Source organism: Rana temporaria, chromosome 3 (assembly GCF_905171775.1).
Source record: "Rana temporaria chromosome 3, aRanTem1.1, whole genome shotgun sequence".
Lineage (NCBI taxonomy): Eukaryota > Metazoa > Chordata > Amphibia > Anura > Ranidae > Rana > Rana temporaria.
The window spans coordinates 297,777,152-297,801,886 of NC_053491.1; the positions used below are offsets into that span (position 1 = coordinate 297,777,152).

General features: G+C 47.3%; 1 protein-coding gene across 4 annotated transcripts in view; it reads right to left on the minus strand.

The window, feature by feature from the left end:
- Nucleotides 1-24,302, minus strand: part of C3H5orf24 (chromosome 3 C5orf24 homolog) — a 122,353-nt gene extending 98,051 nt beyond the window's left edge. Inside the window, exon 1 of one of the 4 annotated variants that reach the window (XM_040344764.1) lies at nucleotides 24,134-24,302. The gene's annotated coding sequence lies outside the window, so the exon portion shown is untranslated. Of the gene's footprint in view, nucleotides 1-24,128 lie in introns of all 4 variants that reach the window. The other 3 variants (XM_040344763.1, XM_040344760.1, XM_040344761.1) reach the window with 3 other exon arrangements.
- Nucleotides 24,303-24,735: the final 433 nt, after the last annotated feature.

Below are 24,735 nucleotides of genomic sequence, written 5' to 3' on the forward strand. Positions count from 1 at the left end.
TTTAGAACAAAAACAAAGCTTATCTATAATGAACCAAAAACAAAATCTGTAAAACCTAGAAATGGTTTATATTAAAGCGGGGGTTCACCCTATCGACGAAAAAATTTTTTTTTTTTTTTTTACCATAAAATCAGGCATTGTAGCGCGAGCTACAGTATGCCTGTCCCGAATTTTTTACCCCCGTACTCACCTTGTTCTCGTAGATTGAAGATACCGGGGAATGGGCGTGCCTATGGAGACGGAGGATGATTGACGGCCGGCTCTGGCGCGTCACGCTTCTCCGCAAATAGCCGAAATAGGCTTGGTCTTCACGACGCGTGCGCATAGCCTGTGCGCAGGCGCCGTGAAGAGCCGAGACCTACTCCGGCTGTCTTCGGGGGGAGTGACGTGCCAGGGCCGGCCGTCAATCATCCTCCCTCTCCATAGGCACGCCCATTCCCCGCGGGAGCCGAAAAATACGATCTCCGATTACAAGGTGAGTCCGGGGTTAAAAAAATCGGGACAGGCATACTGTAGCTCGCGCTACAATGCCTGTCTCGATGGTAAAATGTGTCGGGGGGGGGGGTGAACTACCGCTTTAATCTTGAAATGTAGTTATAGGCTTAGCAAATGCAAATCAATTCAATGTATAATTCTAAGGAATAGAATTGCCTCTGCCAAATCCTCTTTCATAGAGGCTCTTAAGTCAGATTTTATTATTTTTAGGGCTGAAAATAATCTTTCGACACTGACTTGGGTGGGTGGCATTGCAGTAACTATTCTGGCCACATCACTAACGATCTCTGGATAAACAAGGATGGCTTCTTCAACAGTAAGTTTTGATGAGCGATCATACTTTTCAACTTCTTTTAGTGCTTTATAAAACTCCTGTTGGAATTTTTTTTTTAATTCCAATCTAAATTTAGTAGGAGTCGGAGTCAGAGTCGGTGCATTGTTTGCCGACTCCGACTCCAGGTACCCAAAATTTCCCCCGACTCCACAGCCCTGTTTTCAACAACAAAACCCCTTCTCTTATGTAGCTCTGTGATACATGACACAGGTTTACAGAGAATACACAGAGGTGCAGGTATGTGAAGAGAAGAAAAAAAAAAACACTTGCCTACCGAGCACTTTCAACCCCTCCTGCCCAGGCCAATTTTCAGCTTTCAGTGCTGTCACACTTTAAATTACAATTGCCCGGTCATGCAACCCATGACATTTTTATTAAAAAAAAAGTGTAAATGTGTGTCAGAATTACTGGCCACATCTCTCCTTTCCTTAATGCTGTGACAAAGCGTGAGGAAAGTACTGCCGATAACTGGAAAGTCTGTTTAAGTCCCCTTTCACACTCATGCGACTTGTACCACGATTTTGGACGGCAAAAGTCATTCTTCATGATTTTCAATGACTACCATTCATACTGGCACGACTTTAAGGCTCCATTCACACCTAGGCAGACAAATTTGCGGCGTTTTGTCGCCGCAAATCGCGGTACAAATAGCGGCGTTTTGTAACGCGATTTGCGGCGACAAAACGCCGGTATTGTCCGCCTAGATGTGCCCCAGATTGACCCCCTCTATGGAGATGCTTCCCATCTCCTAGCCCAACGCCGCCTGAAAAAAAAAGGACCGGGACCTTTTTTCAGGCGGCAGGCGTCCGGCGTTCAGCGTGGAGATGTGAACCAACTCCATAGAGGGACATGTGTTTTCATCCCTCTGGCGGCAGCGGCGTAGCACTACAGGCGTAAAAACGCCTAGATGTGAATGGGGGCTAAGTCGTACCGACTTCAAAGTAGTTCCTGCATTACTTTTTTTCTGAAGTCCGTTAAAAGTCAGATTTCATATTAACAGATCCGACTTTGGCATGCGACTTGTACACGAGGGGAAACTCCACGCTAATTTTTTAGAAAAAAAAAGTCATGGGTTCCCCCTTCATGAGCATACTGGGCCCTTCGGTCTGGATTTTAAGGAGAACCCCCACGCCGAAAAACCGGCGTGGGGGGCCCCCCAAAATGCATACCAGACTCTTATCCGAGCACCAGCCCGGCCGGTCAGGAAAGGGGGTGGGGACGAGCGAGGCCCCCCCCCTCCTGAGCCGTACCAGGCCGCATGCCCTCAACATGGGGGGCGGGTGCCTTGAGGCAGGGGGTCGGGGCCTGGCCATTGGTCGTCGGGGTCTGCGGGCGGGGGGGCTTATCGGAATCTGGGAGCCTCTTTAATAAGGGGGCCCCCAGATCCTTGCACCCCCCCACCCTAGGTGAATGAGTATGGGGTACATCGTACCCCTACCCATTCACCTGGAGGAAAAAAGTGTAAAAAAAAATAAAAAACACACAACACAGGTTTTTAAAATCATTTATTAGTCAGCTCCGGGGTTCTTCCGACTTTTCCGCTCTCCGGGGGCTTTGTCTGACTACGGGGGTCTTCTCTGCTCTACGGTGTCGTCTCCAAGCTCCCCGGTGCCTTCTTCCTTCTGCTGGGCTGCATCGCCACCATCTTCTTTGAAGCTCTTTTACTAGCGGTGGCCAGCCCGGTCTTCCTTGTCTCCTTCTTCCCTCTTCTTTTCTCCCGATGTTGACTCGACACTCCCTCCCGCTGTAATGCCGGGTGTGTGGTGCGCAACGATTTATATTGGCCTCTTATGACATCACAGTCCCAGCATGCTCCGGGTGGTGGCGACATAATTACCCCGCCCCCTTATGTCGTCACCACCTGGAGCATGCTGGGACTGTGACGTCATAAGAGGCCAATATAAATCGTCGCGCACCGCACACCCGCCATTACAATGGGAGGGAGCGTTTAGTCAACATCGGTAGAGGAAAGAAGGCGACAAGGAAGACCGGGCTGGCCGCCGCTAGTAAAAGAGCTTCAAAGAAGATAGCGGTGGCGCAGCCCGGCAGAAGGAAGAAGACACCGGAGAGCGGGAGAAGAACCGGGGAGCGTGGAGACGACACCGGAGAGCAGAAGAGAGCGGAGAAGATGAAAGAAGACCCCCCGAAGTCAGAAGAAGACCCCCGGAGAGCAGAGAAGACCCCCGGAGCTGAGTAATAAATGATTTTAAAAACCTGTGTAGTGGGTTTATTTTTTTGACACTTTTCCTCCAGGTGAATGGGTAGGGGTACGATGTAACCCAAACTCATTCACCTAGGGTGGGGGGGCCGGGATCTGGGGGCCCCCTTATTAAAGGGGGCTCCCAGATTCCGATAAGCACCCCGCCAGCAGACCCCGACGACCAGGGTTGTCGGTAAGGGGCCCTTGTCCTCATCAACATGGGGGCAATGTGCTTTGGGGGCATGCAGCCTGGTACGGCTCAGGAGGGGGGGCGCTCGTTCGTCCGCACCCCCTTTCCTGACCAGACGGGCTGGTGCTCGGATAAGGGTCTGGTATGGATTTTGAGGGGGACCCCACATCGTTTTTTCGGCGTCCGGGTTCCCCTTAAAAGACATACCAGAACGAAGGGCCCAGTATGCTCATGAAGGGGGAACCCATGACATTTTTTTTTTTTTTTTTTAATTGGCATTGAGTTCCTCCTAATTATTGGGGGATCAAAGTTGGGTCCCTGCTCATTGAAGTTGTACTTCAAGTTGTGGGGCAAAGTCGGATGCACAGTCGTACGACTGTCTTGTCAAAATCGCAGCCATGTGGTCGGCAACCAGCTGTCTGGTACCCAGAACTGCTTGTGCGACACGTCGGGCAATAGGAATTGCTCAGCCTGGGAATGGGCTGACAAAAGCCCAGGTACCAGAACACAATTTCTAGTCGCCATGGCGACCTGGGATTTGTCGAGCCCTGCAAGTGAATTGCTCCGTAAGTGCCATTGAAGTGTATGTTACCACAAAAATGAAGATGCAATATACAGTATGTGTGTTTATACATGTCATTATTAAAAAATCTACACAGAAATGTTTTATTTAATTGTACTTTCATTTTAAAAACTTAGTATTCTTAACTTTTTTTTTGGCTATTTCAAACTGGCCACAACAGGCATAGAAGCAGATCCATTCTGCAGTAGTCAGTTTTTATCCTTGTACAGGATGCTGTGCTGTCGATCAGAGTGCCTGTATTTTCATTGGTCAGTCATGCATCCACCCTGCGTTACCTCCCTGCTGTGTGTTTTAGTCCACCCACCAGCTGGCTGTGATATAATCCCACCCACTATCCACCTGCTAGATAGTGGCATAAGGCCAAATATCTGCTGGATAGTGGCATGTGGCATAAGGCCACAGATGGTTCCCCACTGTGTATGTGTAAATAGATACGTCCCTCGCTGTGGTGAAGAGGGGCGTGATGTAGCTGTGCTGTCATGTGACAGAAAAAAAAAAAACATAAAGGCAAGAAAAATTACTTAGACAAAATAAATGTGTTGACCAATGTAATTATATTTATTGTACTACAATGGGATTTTATTTCAATGTGTTCACAATGACTAATTAAATATGTGCATAAGAAAGATCCTATTCTTTATTTTTAACACAATAAAACTTCATAATTTAGCAAAGAAATGGTTACGACGTTCATTCTCACTGTTAATAAGATTTAAAGACTTGTGGACGGGGTAATAAACAGCCAATGGTCACACAAAAAGTAAATAGACTGTCCTATAAATAACAGGTAGGGGGTTGGTAGAAGGGGCATACAAACATGGATCAACCGTCCGTTTTTATCGCTGTAATCTTAGTGTTTGGTGGTGCTCACTGAGAATACAATTCACACCATGCACTGGGATTTAATGTACGGAATGGATGGGCATGTGGGATGGCCTGCCAGTCTTAGTATAAGCGGATAGGAGATGGGACAGACCAGGAGTCCCCTGGACCATCAACCAACCTATGGTCCAGTGGGCAGTTCAGAAAGGGAGTCCTAGGTCTGCCCACTACAGCAAACACAGAAAACATAAAATTACCTCACTGCTCCCTTTCTAAAGAACTAAAGGGGGCAGCGTACAAGACTGGTGGTCAGGGTAACAGCAGGCATAATGGCCACCAGTCTTACGGTCCTGATATTAATGGATAAGTGTACTTTCAAAGAAAGTGCACTTATCGTGTTTGCCTCTTTAAGGTGACCTTTTTGATCCCACCTACATTACCAGAGGTGCACGCCTACCTCAAGCCAACAGCCATGGCCTTGGGTGATTGTTTACATCCTGCGCTGAAAGTCCTGTGTCCTGGCTGCACCTGATTAATATAGCCCTGTAGAAGTCTATGGGACTCATCTCCCTGTATTTCCATGAGAGATACAGGAAGAGAAGACCCATAGACTTCCGTAGGGCTCTATGCTAAGGCATGACTTCTGGCGCAGGATGTAAATATTCCCCGGAGAGGGGACCTTACAGTCCTTTAAGGGAAGAGGGCCTTTTCTGTATCAAACAAGACTGGGTTTTTTGTTGCCTGAATAAATGTGTATTAAAAAAAAAAATAATAAAGCTATGGCAATACCCAATTTTTAGTAAACACTCTGTGTTAGCTCATCATTTATTTCAGTATGGTAAACTCTTAAATCTCAACACTGTGTCCACAAGTATGTTAGGACACCAATTTCCTTGCTGGACATATTTTCAAATATTCCACTTCCTTCATGAAATTGATCACTCCTCATTGGTATCTTGTGCGTCCACCAGTTTGAATCACTTTGCTCCCAATCCTTGCCTCCACGACATGCGATTTCGAACATTCATTCAATGTTCTTTGCGTCCACATCTAACTCAAGGTAAGCATGCCAGGCTTGAGAAAAGGACCTACAGCTGGAGCTTTCAAATGACAACTGGGAACTTATTTTCATTGCCGCACAAAAAAGGATCAACCTCTCGATCCAAAAGAACAATTACAATATTTTAACCCGGTGGTACTGAACTCCTGTACTGCTTAACAAATATAACCCTGAGACATTTAATACACTGCCTTGAAAAAGTATTCATACCCTGTGACACAATTGTGAACAAGATTTTCTGTAAACAGCAATTTTCAAGTCTTGCCACAGATTCTCAATTGGATTCTAACACATTAAAATTCTTTGATCTAAACCAGGGGTCTTCAAACTTTTTACTTTGAGGGCCACATTGTATATTTTACAGATATTCGCGGGCTGAAAAAAAAAAAAAAAGAGGCCATTTATAAATGACTCCTCAGCTATGGAATAGAGCAGAATTTAAAAAAAGGCTGCCATTAGCAGGGTTGGATGGTGCACCTAAATGCCAGAGCCTTGTGCACCAGGGCCAAATATTAAGTGTGCATGAGGCCTTACACCAGTGTTCCCCATCAGAGCCATCACCACATCCACATCCCCACCAGAGCCATCACCACATCTACATCCCCACCAGAGCCATCACCACATCCACATCCCCACCAGAGCCATCACCACATCCACATCCCCACCAGAGCCATCACCACATCCACATCCCCACCAGAGCCATCACCACATCCACATCCCCACCAGAGCCATCACCACATCCACATCCCCACCAGAGCCATCACCACATCCACATCCCCACCAGAGCCACCACCACATCCACATCCCCACCAGAGCCACATCCACATCCCCACCAGAGCCACCACCACATCCACATCCCCACCAGAGCCACCACCACATCCACATCCCCACCAGAGCCACCACCACATCCACATCCCCACCAGAGCCACCACCACATCCACACCAGTGCCACCACCACATCCACACCAGAGCCACCACCACATCTACATCACCACATCGACATCCCCATCAGAGCCATCACCACATCGACATCCCCATCAGAGCCATCACCACATCGACATCCCCATCAGAGCCATCACCACATCGACATCCCCATCAGAGCCATCACCACATCCCCATCAGAGCCATCACCACATCCCCATCAAAGCCATCACCACATCCCCATCAAAGCCATCACCACATCCCCATCAAAGCCATCACCACATCCCCATCAGAGCCATCACCACATCCCCATCACCACATCCCCATCAGAGCCATCACCACATCCCCATCAGAGCCATCACCACATCCCCATCAGAGCCATCACCACATCCCCATCAGAGCCATCACCACATCCCCATCAGAGCCATCACCACATCCCCATCAGAGCCATCACCACATCCCCATCAGAGCCATCACTACATCCCCATCAGAGCTCCCACCACATCCCCATCCGATCTCCCACCACACACAGTTTTGTCCCCCCTCTATACTTGTGTTCCCAGCCTTCTCTCCCCCCCAGCACATTCTTTTCCCCATCACTGTCTGTCTGCAAGTTTCCCCGTAGATCAGTGTGTTCTGTGCTGCTTCTGAGGAGCTGGCATTAGAGCAGACATGTTGTATTTCCCAGCTCCCACCCCTTTTACACAGACAAGCTGTTACAGCTAAAATGAAACTAACTCCAGGGGAGGAGCTGAGAGGTGCAGCAGGTCTGCACTGAAATAACATAGGTTTTGTTAGCACACTCCCTCAATGCCTGTCAGAAGGCAAAGCAGTGAGTCTGATGACTGAAGCTGCGGTCCGGATGTGGCCTGCGGGCCGTACTTTGGAGACCCCTGATCTAAACCATTCGATTGTAGCTCTGGCTGTATGTTTAGGGTCGTTGTCCTGCTGGAAGATGAACCTCCACCCGAGTCTCAAGTCTTTTGCAGAATCGAACAGGTTTTCTTCTAAGAGTGCCCTGTATTTGGCTCCATCTTCCTATCAACTCTGACCAGTTTCCCTGTCCCCGCTGAAGAAAAGCATCCCCACAACATGATGTTGCCATCACCATATTTTACGGTGGGAATGGTGTGTTCAGGGTGATGTGCAGTGTTATGCCGCGTACACACAACCGTTTTTCGGGTTCTAAAAAATGACGTTTTTAAGGGTCTAGAAAAAACAATGTTTTTTTTCAACCCGATCATTAAAACGGGCTTGCCTACACACGATCGTGAAAAACAAAATGCTCTAGGAAAGCGCGGTGACATACAACACGTACAACAGCACTATAAAGGGGAAGTTCCATTCGGATGACGCCACCCTTTGGGCTGCTTTAGCTGATTTCATGTTAGTAAAAGACGATTTGCGCTTTTCTGTCTGTTACAGCGTGATGAATGTGCTTACTCCATTACGAATGGTAGTTTTACCAGAACGAGCGCTCCCGTCTCATAACTTGCTTCTGAGCATGCACGGATTTTTCACGTTGTTAAAGCCCACACGCGACTAGAAGTCGACCGATATGGGTTTTTCCCTGGCCGATGCCGATATTTAGAAATCGGGGCGGCCGATATACGATGCCGATTTTTGCGGCCGATATTTTAGGCCGATTTTTTATTTTTTTTGGCAGGTGGCACTGATTGGCACTGACAGGTTGCACTGTATGGAACTAATTGGCACTAGCAGATGGCACCGATTGGCAGGTGGCACTGGATGGCACTAGTTAGCATTGGCAGGTGGCACTGGCAGATGTCACTGATTGGCACGTGGCATTAAGGCGGCACTGGCAAGTGGCACTAATTGGCACTGGCAGGTGGCACTGGATGGCAATAGTTAGCACTGGCAGATGGCACTAGCAGGTGGCACTGGATGGTACTGATTGTCAGGTGGCACTAATTGGCAATAGATGGCACTGGCAGGTGGCACTGGATGGCAATAGTTAGCACTGGCAGATGGCACTGGCAGGTGGCACTAGTTGGCATTGGCAGGTGGCACTGGATGGCACTAATTGGCATTAACAGATGGCACTAGTTGGCAGGTGGCACTAGTTGGCAATGGATGGCATTGGCAGGTGGCACTAGTTGGCAATGGATGGCATTGGCAGGTGGCACTGGATGGTACTAGTTGGCACTGGATGGCACTGGCTGGTTGGCATTAGCAGATGGCACTGGCAGGTTTCACAGCCCATAATGTAGCTGTGTGAAGCTCTCTCTCTCCATACAGTTTCACATAGTGCTGCAGAGAAGAGAGAGAGGAGCTCAGATTCATCGTGATGTTGGAGGTGAGTGGGACCAGAGGTGGGCGAGCCCCAGCAGCTATCCAGCCAATGATCTCATCCCATTGGCTGGTGTTGGACAGCTGAGTCCCGCCCACCCCGGGTCCCGCCCACCCTGACATCATACCGTGCCAATGACAGCTCCCTTCTCTCTCTCTCTCTCCTTAGGGCCCTTTCACACTGGTGCGTTTTTCCAGCGCTTTCGCTGTAAAAATAGCACTATTAAAACGCCCATAAATGCTCCCCATGCCCCCTCTATTGAAATGAATTAAAAACCGCTGTAAAAACGCGGTAAAAACGCAGCGTTAAAATCACGGTAAAACACCGCGTTTTTAATTCATTTCAATGGAGAGGGGCATGGGGAGCGTTTTATTAGCGCTATTTTTACCGCAAAAACGCACCAGTGTGAAAGGGCCCTTAGTGTTTCACACACACACGGCGCTGCTCTGCAGACAGTGTGGAGAAGGGAGGAGGAACCCCATGTAGCTGTGTGAAACTCTCTCTCCATACAGTTTCACATGGTGCTGCAGAGAGAGAGAGGGAGGCTCAGATTCATCGTGATGTTGGAGGTGGGTGGGCCCCAGCAGCTATCCAGCTAATGATCTCATCCCATTGGCTGGTGTTGGACAGCTGAATCCCGCCCACAACGACATCAGACCATGCCAATGACCGCTCCCTTCTCTCTCCTTAGTGTTTCACAAACATGGCGCTGCTCTGCAGACAGTGTGGAAAAGGGAGGAGGAACCCCATGTTCCTCCTCCCTTCTCCACACTCTGCTGATGCAGATATGTTAAATATCGGCCACATTTGGATAATAATCGGCCGATGCCGATTTCTCCAAAATGACCGAATATCGGTCGACCTCTACACACGACCATTTTTTACAACCTTAAAAACAACAACGTTAAACACGTCGTAAAAAAATAGAGCATGTTCGAAAAAAAAAATTGCCCATTTTTTAGAACCCGAAAAATGCTCTGAAGCCCACACGATCGTTTTTAATGACATAAAAAAAAAAACTTAATTTTTTAGAACCCGAAAAACGGTCGTGTGTACGTGGCATTAGTTTTCAACCACACATGGCATTTTTACTTTATGCCCCCGTTCACACCTAGGCGTATATACGCCTGTAGTGCGACGCCGCTGCAGCCCCGAGACGCCAGAGGGATGATTTAACATGCACCTCTATGGAGATGGTTCACATCTCCACGCCGAACGCCTGCAAAAAAAGTCCCGGACCTTTTTTTCAGGCGGCTTTCGGCGTTCAGCATAGGAGATGTGAACCATCTCCATAGAGGGGGTGAAGGCTGCATACACAATCGCGGCGTTTAGTCGCCGCAAATCGCGGTACAAAACGCCGCTATTTGTCGCCGCGATTTTGTACGCCGAGGTGTGAATGCAGCCTGGGGCCTCATGCACACTGAGGCTTGAAAATGCTCAGTACAGCTTATTTTTTTACTGGGCTAAAATACAGCCATTCATTTTAATGTGCCTATGCACACAGGCGTGTAAACAAGCGCCGTGTATTATTCAGTAAAAAAAGAAAAATAAATAGAAAAAAAGAAAATCTGCATTTTTGGTCAGTAATTTACGCCTCATGCGCGCATTCACGCACGTTTGTGCGCAAATTCACACAGATTTGACACTGTTGCTGTGAGAACAAGCTTCTGCACATGCGTGGAAATGTGTGCAAAAATTGCACGACCGCATATGCGCTAAAATACATTAAAAAAAAGGAAAAGGCTGAAAAGGTAGATGCTCAAACAGGAGTATCGTGTGCAAGAGGCCTTAGGCCGAAAAATAGGATTTTTTGTACTCACCGTAAAATCCTTTTCTCTGACGTCCATGGACACTCCTTAAGTCTTGACAAGTCGGTAATGTTCCCTGTTTACAGGAGAGGACTAGGCAGAAACATGTTAGATCATTAAATACATGTTACATTAACAGAGTTGAACAGCCCCGCCCAGGGGGCGGTCCCTCCAGACATAACCCTCCTCACTGCAGCCTCAGTTTGTAACAAGCAGTACAAACCTAAAAAGGAGGGGTGGGAGCTGCGTCCGTCCATGGACGTCAGAGAAAAGGATTTTACGGTGAGTACAGAAAATCCTTAAAGGGTCAGTAAAGGAAAAAATGTTATAAGCTAAATAGCTTCCTTTACCTTAGTGCAGTGCTGTTTTCATGCCCTCATTGTTCGTTTTAGCTCAGATGTTGATCTATGGCTTTTCTGTTCTCCCCACTTCCTGGTTGTCTGTTTGAGAAAAGCATAGCAGAGCAAGGGATTCATGCTGTGTGGACAAACGTGCTCTGGAGACTACATATCTGCGTCTGCACGTTGTGTACGTCTTCCAGAGAATCCAGACAGCAAGGAGGTGTGAATTACTGGGTGTGTCTTTAACACCCCAGCATCTCCTCTCTTCCAATAAGTTTCGTTTTAGGAAACCACTGCCCTGCCTGGACCCCACCCCTTGCTAAGTGTAAAACTTCCATATCGAACACACTACACTGAGTTTACTGCAAGCAGCACCTGAACGGAGAAAACCTTGCAGACAAGCTCAAAAATAATGTAAAATCTTAAAGTCAGTGTAATATACTGTAAGGGGAAGACTGGGAGAAGCATGTATGGCTTTGTGTGTGTTTAGAAGCTTTGAATAATCATCGTTGGGAGGTATAGTGGGCGGTTTATGCAAAAACTGTGAGAGAGCCCTCATGCCCGATTTTTTTAAACTGCAAAGGATACTGGGAAATGTAGTTATAAGCACTATGGTCACATGAACAGTGCAGAGAAGCAGGAAGTGAAGAGCAGAGAAACGAAAGTAGAAACCAAGGTACAATATATGATTGAATTGAATTGCTTTTCAATCATTTTTAAAAGGAATCATTTAACTATTCTGTCTCTATACCATGTAAACAGTCATTTTAGCACAACATTTTTTTTCCTTTAGTGATTCTTTAAGTCTTGACAAGTGGAACGTCCCCAAGCAGTGTCAAAACGAGGAGTGAGAAATATATCAGTAAAACCAATCTTAACTTCACCCCAAAACAAGCAGAGCTTCTCAAAAGAGGAGGTGCAACTTTAAACAGCCGCCTGCAAAAACCTAGCGGCCGAAAGAAGCATCAGAAGATGCGCTCACAGCAACCATGTAAATTCTGGAAAGAATGTGAACGGACGACCAAGTCGCCGCCTCGCACACCTGAGACCGACGCGTGCTGTCGGACCGGAAAAGGGGGACCAGCACCTTAACAACATAGGCCTGTATGACAGCCTACCAGACACCGACACAAAAGAGTCAGATCTTCCGAAACGGAGCCGCAGCAGGCTGGTACACACGCAAAGAGTGTACCACGCCTAAAGTATGAAAGACAACCTTCGTAGGATGCGGCGGCCGAGGACAGAAGGATGTGAGAAACAGTGTCCTTATTCCGGCAAAAAAGTGGAAACCACCTTTGGAAGAAGGGAAAGGTCGCGGACGCACCACCACCTAAGGCTATGAAGGATCAAACATGGCGGCTTGCAAGACAAGAGCGCCAACTCAGAAACCCCTCTAACAGAGGTAAAGGCCACTTAAAGGGGCCACTTCTGAGATAGTGTCAAGAGAAAATCTCTCTGTTTCCAAAAGGAAGATTCCTGAAGAACCGAGAACGCCAGAGTCAAAACTCATGGGGGAAGAGATGGGCCAAGGGGGGAAAGTATAGGACAAGCCCCCTCCACAAAAAAGGTACCCACCAGGGAACGGCCGCAAAAAGGCCACTGAAAGAACACAGCCAAGGCTGAAATCTGCCCCCAAACGGTGCTCTAAGCTATTTTTTGATCCACCAAGCTGTAAAAACAGCAGGCCGATGGACCCCCGAGTACGTCACTCCATCTCTTCGCACCAAGAGATGTAGGTCCGCCAGACGCGACGGTAGGTCCACCGGAAGAAGACTACCGTGCCCTCAGCATTGTTGAGGTGACCGAGTCAGATAGACCCCGGTCCCTTAACCACTTAAGCCCCGGACCTTTAGGCAGCTAAATGCCCAGGCCAGGTTTTGCGATTCGGCACTGCGTCGCTTTAACAGACAATTGCGTGGTCGTGTGACGTGGCTTCCAAACAAAATTGACGTCCTTTTTTTACCACAAATGGAGCTTTCTTTTGGTGGTATTTGATCACCTCTGCGTTTTTTTTTTTTTTGCGCTATAAACAAAAATAGAGCGACAATTTTGAAAAAAAATTCAATATTTTTTACTTTTTGCTATAATAAATATCCCCCAAAAACATAACATTTTTTTCCCCTCAGTTTAGGCCGATACGTATTCTTCTACCTATTTTTGGTAAAAAAAAAACAAAAAAAAACGCAATAAGCGTTTATCAACTGGTTTGCGCAAAATTTATAGCGTTTACAAAATAGGGGATAGTTTTATTGCATTTTTTAAAAAATATTTTTTTTACTACTAATGGCGGCGATCAGCGATTGTTTTCGTGACTGCGACATTATAGCGGACACTTCAGACAATTTTTACACATTTTTGGGACCATTGTCATTTTCACAGCAAAAAATGCATTTAAATTGCATTGTTTATTGTGAAAATTACAGTTGCAGTTTGGGAGTTAACCACAGGGGACGCTGAAGGAGTTATGTTTCACCTAGTGTGTGTTTACAACTTTAGGGTAGTGTGGCTGTAGGTCTGACGTCATCGATCGTGTCTCCCTATAAAAAGGGATGACACGATCGATGCAGCTGCCACAGTGAAGCCGTGTTTACATACGGCTCTCCCCGTTCTTCAGCTCCGGGGAGCGATCGCGAGGGGGCGGCTAGAAACAAATAGCCGCGCCCTCGTCTCAGATCGCTCCCCGCGGGTTTCCGACCGCCGCATGTACCGGAAAGGCAGGGACGTACATGTACGCCCATATGCCTGTACGTGCCATTCTGTGAACGGACATATACATGCGGCGGTCGTTAAGCGGTTAAAGTCTGGCTTCCAATAGCCCTGTTGAGCAAGTCAGTGACTGTACAACAGGGGGAAGTATGGGACCTCGAGACAGAAGGACCTCGTGCCCTGGCAACCGCCAGGGTATCTCCGCTACCAGGCGCCCGAAATTGGCGCACCAAGGATCTGGAGCTATTAAAATCATCGGGATTCCTCAGCCTCCACTCTGTGGAGCAGCCGGGGAAGCCACTACAATGGGGGAAAGGCATAAAGTCGCAGAGACAGACCCCACAGGGCCACCAGCGCAAGTTGCGCGTCTGTACCAGATCGCTAGATCTGGCCACGAACCTTGATACCCCTGCGGCTGAGACGAGTGGCTAGGAGACCCAGGCCCTGCGAGGCTCACCTCCTGCAAGGGAGTTGACTCCATGTGCCAAGACCAGTTGTCCTGGTTCAACATCATGCGACTCCAGTAGCCTGCCTGCCGGTATACCCTCTGGAAAAAAACAAGATTGTGGAACTGGGCATACGGTACCGCCTCGGAGGAGGCTACCCACAGACCTAGGATTTGCTTGCAAACGGAGAGACCGATTGCGTGTCAATAATCACCGCCAACTGAAGAGTCTGCAAGTTCTCCAGGGGGAAAAAAGACCTTCGCCACCGAGGAGCCCGGAAGTCGTGAGTACTCCAAACTGAGTCGGAACCAGGACCGACTCCAAATGTTTAACACCCACTTCTGAGTCAGGAAGTCGTCTTAAGTAGCCACAATGGCAAAGCCTCGCTGTCCCAACAAGGTTAGGATAAGTGCAAAACTCCTTGGTGAAAACCATTGGTGCTGGCGCCAGTTCAAAAGGAAGGACCACAGCATACCCATCGCGAGGCACAGAAAACCTCTGACTTGCGCAAAGTGGAACATGCATGTATGCGTCCTAATGTCCAAGGACGCCAGAAAGTCCCCTGGATGGAGCGCAGCTAAAAGCTATACAGGTAGCAGTCCCATTGTGGGTCGTACCTATGGCCTTCTGCACCGAAGTGCAAGTGGCTACCCCACCGAAAGAATGGATTCCGAGCGGACCTACCCATCATTCACAAAGGCCTTTTAGGCCCTTGAAGCCCAAAATCAGATGGACCATGCCCATCCTTGGGACCGAGAGCAGATTTGGATAGAATCCCTCAAACCACTAGTCCTGCGGAAAATATAAAATCACACCGCAGCTTAGCAAGTCCCACACTGCCCAAAGGCAGACACTGTTCGGTGGATTGGAAGGGACCCTATCTTGTACTCCGAAGATACCATCTCGCAGACCCACTGTCGGAGAGCAGGGAGGTTCACCGAGCTGTAAACAGCAAAGGCGACCCACCACCTCAGAGACGGGCAGCAGAAGCTACATACATTGGCGGGTTCGGGTGCCGACGCGATTGGCTTACGCACCCAGGGACGGATCAGCCCCCCAGCTAAACCCTTGTCGGCCCGGGAGGTTCGCCAGCGGACCCCGACTGACAAAAAAAGACCACTTTGATGTGGAAAAAGAAGGACCCGGCCCACGGCAGGGCCCCTTTCCCCTGGAGGCCTGAGTGAGGAGAGCGCTCTAACCTCCAGTGACATCCTTGATAATCTCGTCCAGCGAGGACCCAAAGGTCTCCCACCCAAAAAAGGGTAAATCTGTCAGGGCGTATGTTAGAGGCCTGGCCAGCAGACCAGCATTCCAACCAGAGAAGGCGCCATCTCTGAAACCAAAGCCCTGAATATCAAGGGCGCGGCATCCAGTGAAACATCAGACATATACAAGGCCCTGGACCCGCAGGTCTGTTAGCCTAATAACTTCGGGAAAGTTGGCGCTCCTCCACTGTATGGTGCAACATGCTCACTCTGTGAGCGACTGGGATTCCAGAGTAGTGGCCACAAGACAGACCCCAGCATGATAGACACGGAACGTGTCAGAACTTCGGATCTTCTCAGTCAAATGCATACAAGCGGGGGTGTCCCGCAATAGGGAGGGTGGTCAACTATACATGACCCCCAGAGGGTCCACCACCGGAGGCGAAACCCACTCTCTTAAAAAGGCTCCCCTCAAGGGGCACTAAGCCGCCAGGTGGTGAGGGACTACAAAAGCCCTTAGTGGATTTTCTCATTCCGCATCTTAAAAATTAGCAAGGAAGGGCACAGAAGGAAAACCTACACAGAGCGGTCTGATTTGTGTGATCCCAAAAAAGACCAAGCCCTCAGCGGAAACCCAGCTGCACTATCCAGCTACAGGGAGTCCTGTACAGCAGTGAGAAGCACACCTCTAAGTGCCTTATCCTGCACCCCCAGGTATCTGGTCCATGGCTCCATACAGAGCATTCCCCAGGGGATAAAGGGGGGGCACTCCTTTGACCCCCACCCTGGCACCAAGGTGTCCAGGACAAACAGTAAGAAACATCTGTGGGATCCCAGGTATTATGCACCTGCTGCCATCACAAACATGTAGGGGAAGGACTAGATACTGACCCCAAATAGAGCAACACATACACATAGTGTGTGTATGTATAAAATGCAATTGTGTTTTACCACAAAACAGAAGCTCCAATGCAATTCAGGGCAACTCACCCTTCGCTGTGCTGGTCGGGGGTATCCCAGGGGACTCACCGAGGAGGAGACTGCCCAGCGCGCCATCCGCCCACAGCACACTGCGTGTGGGGAGGAAAAAACACTGTGGAGACATGCGGCATCCGAGGGACCTGTGTACACCGTAGGATTTAGCACTAGGGGTCAGCCAAGGTGGCCGCCGAACGTCCTCGGAGCACAGCTACGGCAAAATGGCCGCCAATGGGAGTTTTCAATGCAATTGAAAACCACCCCAAAAATGGCGCCAGAGCCGGCCAAATGGCGGCAAAACGCTGCATTTAAACAGCAAAAGCCTCTAAGGCTTTTAAAAGTGTAAAAAAAAAGAAAAAAGAAAATACACACAGAAACCTCACAAAAAACCTCAGGCCAGACACCCCCCCCCCCCCCCGACAGCGGCAAATGTTTGCAATGCAGCAGAGGGAAAGTAGCAGGGTAGGGAGGAGAAGAAAACCCCCAAACCCCAGAAATGCCCAGCCGTACCAACCCACCTAAGCGGGAGGGACTGTACTTACCTCCGAGCGAGGACTTGCTGACGCATTCCTGACAGACTTACAACCGCAATGGAGGTAGCTGTCGGCCCGGTCCACTGTGAGTGAGACAACACCACAGCCCAGTCATGTGTGGACCTCAGAACAAAGCTCACCGGCCACCCCAGGAGTCATGGGGTATGGCGTGGCAGACCAAGCCTCTTTGCAAAGGTGTGCCCACGCTTGCTGGTCGGACTGAGAAGACTACAAGGATCTAAAATATCCAGCCTGTCTCTCAGCCGACAATTGAAAAAGATTCTTTAAAAAAAAATTAAAAGAAAATAAAAGAAAATTTCTCCTCAAGGCGCTGGGCCCAAAGAGAGCCATACGTCCTTCTCCTTTGCTAGGCAGAACGAAACTGAGGCTGCAGCTGCAGTGAGGAGGGTTATGTCTGGAGGGACCGTCCCCTGGGCGGGGCTGTTCAACTCTGTTAAAGGAGTTCTCTGACCTAAAACTTTTAACGCCCGCGCTGTAAAACTATACAAAATAAACTTTCACTTACCTGCCTACGATCCCCCGTTGTTTTCCGATATCGCCGTCCCGTTCTCCGGTCCCGGTCTCTTCCACTTCCTGCGGGTCGGTGACTCACAGTGCGCTCAGCCTATCAGCGGCCGCGACGGGACATTGCTGCGGCCGCTGATAGGCTGAGCGCACTGTGAGTCACCGACCCGCAGGAAGTGGAAGAGACCGGGACCGGAGAACGGGACGGCGATATCGGAACAACGGGGGATCGTAGGCAGGTAAGTGAAAGTTTATTTTGTATAGTTTTACAGCCCGGGCACAGCGGGGGTTAAAAGTTTTAGGTCAGAGAACTCCTTTAATGTAACATGTATTTAATGATCCAACATGTTTCTGCCTAGTCCTTCCCTGTAAACAGGGAACATAACCCAAGACATAAGGAGCTGTGTCCGTCCATGGACGATAAGAGAAAGTTACATTTTGGTCTCATCTGACCTGAGCACATTCTTCCACGTTTGCGGTCTCCTCCCCATGGCTTCTCACAAACTGCACACGGGACTTCTTATGGCTTTCTTGACACTCTTCCATAAAGACAATGGGCCAGATTCACAAAAGGGGATACGACGGCGTATCTCCTGATACGCCGTTGTATCTCTGTTTCTATCTATGCGACTGATTCATAGAATCAGTTACGCATAGATATCCATAAGATCCGACAGGTGTAATTGTTTTACACTGTCGGATCTTAGGATGCAGTACCGCGGCCGCCGCTGGGGGGAGTTCGCGTCATAAACCAGCTTCGGGTATGCAAATTAGGAGTTACGGCGATCCACGACGGATTTTCACGTTCGCTACGTCGCCTCTAGTTTCCCGTCGCAAATTTAGTCGTCGTTTTGGGTGCCGTAACTTTAGTCAGCAATCGTATTGCTGTCTAAAGTATGGCCGTCGTTCCTGCGTCGAAATGTAAAATTTAACGTAGTTTGCGTAACACCTCCGGGAATACGGAAGTACGCTACGAAACGGAGCATGCACAGTAGGTCCGGCGTGGGAGCGCGCCTAATTTAAATGGCACACGCCCATTTGAATTGGCCCGCCTTGCGCCGGAGGCCGCCGGCGTAGTTTTCATCGCAAGTGCTTTGTGAATCAGGCACTTGCGATGAAAACTTGCGGCGGTGCAACGTATCTACGATACGTTACGCCGCCGCGATTCTACGTGAATCTGCCCCAGATTTGTGGAGTGCACAACTAATAAATTGTCATGTGGACAGATTCTCCCACCTGATATGTTCATCTCTGCAGCTCCTCCAGAGTTACTATGGGCCTCTTGTCTGCTTCTCTAATTAATGCTCTCTTTATCAGTTTAGGTAGATGGCTATGTCTTGGTAGGTTTGCAGTTGTGTCATACTCTTTCCATTTTTGGATGATGGATTGAACAGTGCTCCGTGAGGTGTTCAAAGCATAGGATTTTATTTTAGAACCTACCCCTGCTTTAAACTTCTCCACAACTTTATCCCTGACCTGTCTGGTGTGTTCCTTGGCCTTCATGATACTGTTTTATCACTAAGGTTCTCTAACAAACCTCTGAGGGTTTCACAAAACAGCTGTGTTTATACTGAGATTAAATTACACACAGGTGGACTCTATTTACTAATTAGGTGACTACCGAAGGTAATTGGTTCCACTAGATTTTAGTTAGGTGTATCAGAGTAAAGGGGGCTGAATACAAATGCACGCCACACTTATTTGTAAAAAAAAAAAAATTAAAACCATTTATCATTTTCCTTCCACTTCACAATAATGTGCCACTTTGTTTTGGTCTATCACATAATATTTACATTTTTGGTTGTAACATGACAAAAGGTGGAAAATTTCAAGGGGTATGAATACGTTTTTTTTTCTTTTTTAAAGGGGCTGTTGGAGATTAGACATGTGCAATTTGTTTCGTTTCTAATTCGTTTTTTTAACGAAAATTCGTTTTTTCGGAAATTTTCGTTCTCTTTAATGTTCAAATGTTTTCATTTTAGATATTCCGAATATTAGAAATTTCTAAATTTTCATTTTTTAATTTTCGAATTTCTAATTTTTCATTTTTTAAATTTTTCATTTTCGAAATGTTGAATATTCGATTTTTTTATTTTCGAATATGAAAAATTAGAAAAATAAAGAAAATAGAAATTTCCGAAAATAGAAATTTCCGAAAATAGAAATTTCCGAAAATAGAAATTTCCGAAAAATTTGAAAATAAAAAATTCGAATATTCGAAATTTTGAAAATTATAAATTCGAAAATTCGCAAGTAAAAAATTTGAAAAAAGAATATATAAAGTTAATATTTGCCAGAGAATATATAAAATGAATATTTGCCAGAGAGAATACTTGCATAAATTATATACTAGCAGCAGCTTACAGCCTTACACTTGCCTGTGTGACATGTACAGGCTTGCCTTGCCTTGTACTAGCTGCACTGTCCCCTGGGAAGAATAGTCCTGCTGCCCATCGGCCGCGACGGAACCAGCGTGAAACGCAAATGGCTCTGAGATACCAGAACTGACGTCAGACGTCAGTTCCTGCATCTCCTGGTCTTAGGCTGCATTCACACCTGAGCGACAAAACGCCCGACGCCGGACGCTTCTGTCGCTCGAGGGGAGAATTCCCATTGCTGTCTATGGAGATGGTTCACATCTCATAGACGCCGAACGCCTGTCGCCTGAAAAAAAGTCCCGGACCCTTTTTTTCAGGCGACATAGGCGTTTTCCCATTGACAGCAATGGGAAGACTTTGAGAAAAAAAAAAAGTGAACGTTTTGTACTCGCGGCAAAATACGCCGCTACACGCGAACACGGCTGTCGCTCAGATGTGAATGGGGTCTAAGCTGCCGTCAGTTCCGGTATCTCCGAGCCATTTGCGTTTCATGCTGGCTCCAACACAGGGACACAGGCAGCCTCACTCCGCACACTGACAATCGCCAAATCCAGCAGGTGAGATTGCGGGGGCAGGAGAATCGCGATAACGATTCTCCGCGATTAATCGTGCAGCTCTATTGCATGCTATTGCTCACTCTGTCTTCTACAAGGACCCCCAGATTTTTCTGCATCCTTGATTCTCCTAGAAGTTCTCCCCCAAGTGAGTAGTTTGCATTTATGTTTTTAACCAAGTGCATTTCTTTTACATTTCTCCACATTAAACCTCATTTGCCATGTAGTTGTCCACTCCATTATTTTGTTCCGGTCTTTCTGTAAAATTTCTATATCCTTATGTGAAGTTATTGCCCTGCTTATTTGTGTGTCGTATGAAAAAACTGAGATTAAGCTATGTATCCCATCCTCTATATCATTTATGAATAAACAGAATTTCTCCCAAGACAGAGCCTTGGGGTACCCCACTTACCACTCCAGACCAGTCTGAGTACAAGTTTTTTATCACTACCCTTTGGACGCGCCCCTGTAAGCAGTTTTCTATCCAAGAACAAACCTTATGGTCGATGCCTGCAGACCTAAGCTTATAGATTAAAGGAGTTCTCTGACCTAAAACTTTTAACCCCCGCTGTGCCCGGGCTGTAAAACTATACAAAATAAACTGTCACTTACCTGCCTACGATCCCCCGTTGTTCCGATATCGCCGTCCCGTTCTCCGGTCCCGGGCCCCTTCCGCTTCCTGTGTGTCGGTGACTCATAGTGCTATCAGCCTATCAGCGACCGCAGCAATGTCCCGTCGCGGCCGCTGATAGGCTGAGCGCACTATGAGTCACCGACACACATGAAGCGGAAGAGACCGGGACCGGAGAACGGGACGGCGATATCGGAACAACGGGGGATCGTAGGCAGGTAAGTGACAGTTTATTTTGTATAGTTTTACAGCCCGGGCACAGCGGGGGTTAAAAGTTTTAGGTCAGAGAACTCCTTTAAGTCAGGGTTTGACAAATTTGCCTGGAATCTAGGAGCCAGCTAAAAAAGTTAGGAGCCAGAAATGCACTACGTCTCACCGAGCGCGCGCGCAGAAGCGAACGCATACGTGAGTAGCGCCTGCATATAAAAGCAGTGTTCAAACAACACGTGAGGTATTGGTAGAGCGAGAGAAATAATTCTAGCCCTAGAGCACCTCTAACTAAAAACATGCACACTGTAGAATTTTTTTAAACGTCGCCTATGGAGATTGTGGACGCAATTTTGAAGTGTGACATGTTGGGTATCAATTTACTTGGTGTAACATTATCTTTCACAATATAAAAAAAATTGGGCTAACTTTACTGTTGTCGTATTTTATTCCAAAAAGTGTGTTTCTTACCAAAAAAGTGTGCTTGTAAGACCGCTGCGCAAATACGGTGTGACAGAAATGATGGCAACGACCGTTATTTTATTCTCTAGGGTGTCAGAATAAAAAACATAGGATAATGTTTTGGAGATTCTAATTAGAGGGAAGGAGATGGCAGTGAAAACACAGGGGAATCTCCATTAGCATTGCTGGTTGTCTTGTCATGCCAACGGCAACCACAAGATGGTGCCAGATCACAGAAGGAAGCATAGGCCTGTGGTATCGTGTGTCTCCGTGTGCCCTCACCTCCCCCGCCGCCCGATCACGTTGGGCCGCGCCGGCCGGTAATTGAGGCTTTGCGGCCTTCTGCAGGCCTATGCTTCCTTCCCCAGGTCGCTAATTCTAGTCGCAATTGCGACCCGGCGCCCGGATTTCGTCGAACCTTGGAAGTGTTTTATAGGGAACTGTATCGAAGGTTTTTGCACGTCTAATAAACAAAATTCTGCCTGGAGTACAACTGCAAAATTAAATCACCTAAAAAAAAGTAAAAATAAAATTATGAAGCATCTCCAGGTTTTGATCCATATTATGTGCTGTGCTTCTGACAAAAATAAAAAAAATAATAAAGAATATAAAATAAATGCATGAACTTTTTAGTTAAAGAGACCGAGTCACCAGACTACGAGTTGTAAAAAAAATATTCCCATGAAGTATTATGTACATTTAATATACAGTACTTTATGCATGTTATTTGTCTGTAAACAGTATGTAATATCAGCAGCTCAATCAGACTCAGAGTAACTACACCCCGCGTCCGCAGCTCTACTCCCCGTCCCCCGTTAAGGCTCAGGGAACGGGGAACAGAAAGTAGAGCATCGGGTGCAGGTAAAGTAGTAGTGCGCAGGCGCAGCACTACGCAAATAGCTCCGTGCAGCTTCAGCTATCACAGGGAGAGGAGATCCTCTCCCTATGATAGCCTAGCTGAGACTGATGTTCGCGTTGATACTTGACGTTTAAATATGTCACGTGACAGGAGTGAGCCAATAGGATGTGATGGAGGCGGACCATCTCATCCGATGGCAAATCTCATTTCGTGGCAATGCAACAGCATTCATAAGCAGTTTAAATACTTGGATTTATGTTTTACCTGCAATTTTTGCAAAGTAGGTGACAGGGTCTCTCTTTAAGACCCCTTTCCCCCTGAGGAAGTTTTCAGGCGTTTGTCCAATGGGTGCTTTCACACTCGGGCGGTGCGCTAGGAAAAGTCCCGCAAGCAGATTCTTTGGGGCGGCTTGGGAGCGCTTTTGCTCCAAAAACTGCCCCTGCCCTTTGAAATGAATGGGCAGCGTTTTGAATGCACCGCAAAACGGGTCTTTTTTCCTTTTTTAAAGGTCATATTGTCATGTGTTAATACAGTGCCACACCAGGCCTAGTGACACACCTCAGCGCCAGGATGCGAAGCCACAAATGATATGTTGACAATTCAGTCAATCACCTAGAGGTTAATGGTCTGACACACAAACCTCCAAGTAGTAAATGTGGATATATTAGTATTTACCAAAATATCATATAAATAGGTAAAAGTGTGTGAAAAGCAGCTATTTAAAACATATTATCAAAAAGACGTATGCATCAAAACATAATAATGAGAGCACCACTGTAAAAAACAGAAAGTTCAATGTGGTCAAACAGCGCTGTTTGACCACATTGAACTTTCTGTTTTTTACAGTGGTGCTCTCATTATTACATATTGTCATGTGACCTTAAAAAAAACCTGCCCGGCTAGAGTCCTAAAAGCGCCGCTAAAGCACCAGCAAAACGATCAACACTTTAGCGCTGTTTTAGCGGCGCTTCATTGTGAAAGTGGTCTAAAGAAAAAAGTAATTCCTGAAAAAGCTGGGTTTTATTAATTCTTCTTCTATTCAGCATGGTAACTAGGAGGTGGAGACGAAATGCTGGAACACAACAGGTAAAATGTAGATACCACAAAAAGTTTGTTTTTCAGTAAAATATAGGAAGAAAAATATTAATAACAAAGCACAATGATTAGAAGCTACATCGATAATGAAACAAGCCATCTCCATTCTCATCTAGAAGTTGGCCCAGCCATAGACACAACGGAATACCAAATGGGAGGCCACAAAAAGCCCTCCCTTCTATGAAATCTCCTTAAAACATATAGAATATTGGCAGCAATGATGCCCATTATCTCCAGCTCAGATCATCGGTCCATCTCTGAGCCCAGTCGGTCTGTGATCTGCCTCCTCCAGGTGAAAGAGGACATTGTATTACCTGCACACATAACCCTTGAGTACATGAAGAAAGAGACGATCTGTTACTAACAGAAGCTGTGTGTGCCCTAGGCATAGAAGAGAGCGATGGAGAATTTCTCCAGCACTGTGGATGTGTCGCCTCTCACTAAGACAATGACACATCACCACCCCCCATCATCACACCTTCACCTTACACTCAGCTCCTGCCGCCTTTATCCTGCCAGCGCTGCGGTACCAAGGTGGCCGTCTTGTGAAGCGGACCTTCGGCTTCCAGGCCGTCGGAGAAGCAGAGGGAGGAGGGAAAGGGGAGGATGTAGTAGAAGGAGGGGGCGGTAAAGATGTCAAAATCCCGAGCGCCTTAGAGATTCGGCGCGGCGGCCATTTTGCGATCCTTGTGTATCCGGAAGTGCAGCAAGGCGGAGCCCGGGTCCATGTTCTGCTTCCATTCTTCTCCATATGTGTACCTGCTGCTGCTGCCGCCAATGCCGTGTTTCTATTGTATCTATGCTATGACTTTATTACACCTTTATACTACAGCATGGGGCCCTCAGATAATTTATTATGAAACCCCCGGAAAATCTGTTGACAGCTTAAGTCACCTTTGGCATAGGTACATATAGAGAAAAGAACAAATATTGTGCTGTAAATGTGGTAGACTACACCCAAACATAACATGCTTAAAGGGGAACTGCAGTCTGCTCACATAATTTGTAATAAAAACATCTTTGCCTGTCGGAAGCTTCCCTCCAACCACTCTGCATATTATTTTTTATTATTATTAAACAGGATTTATATA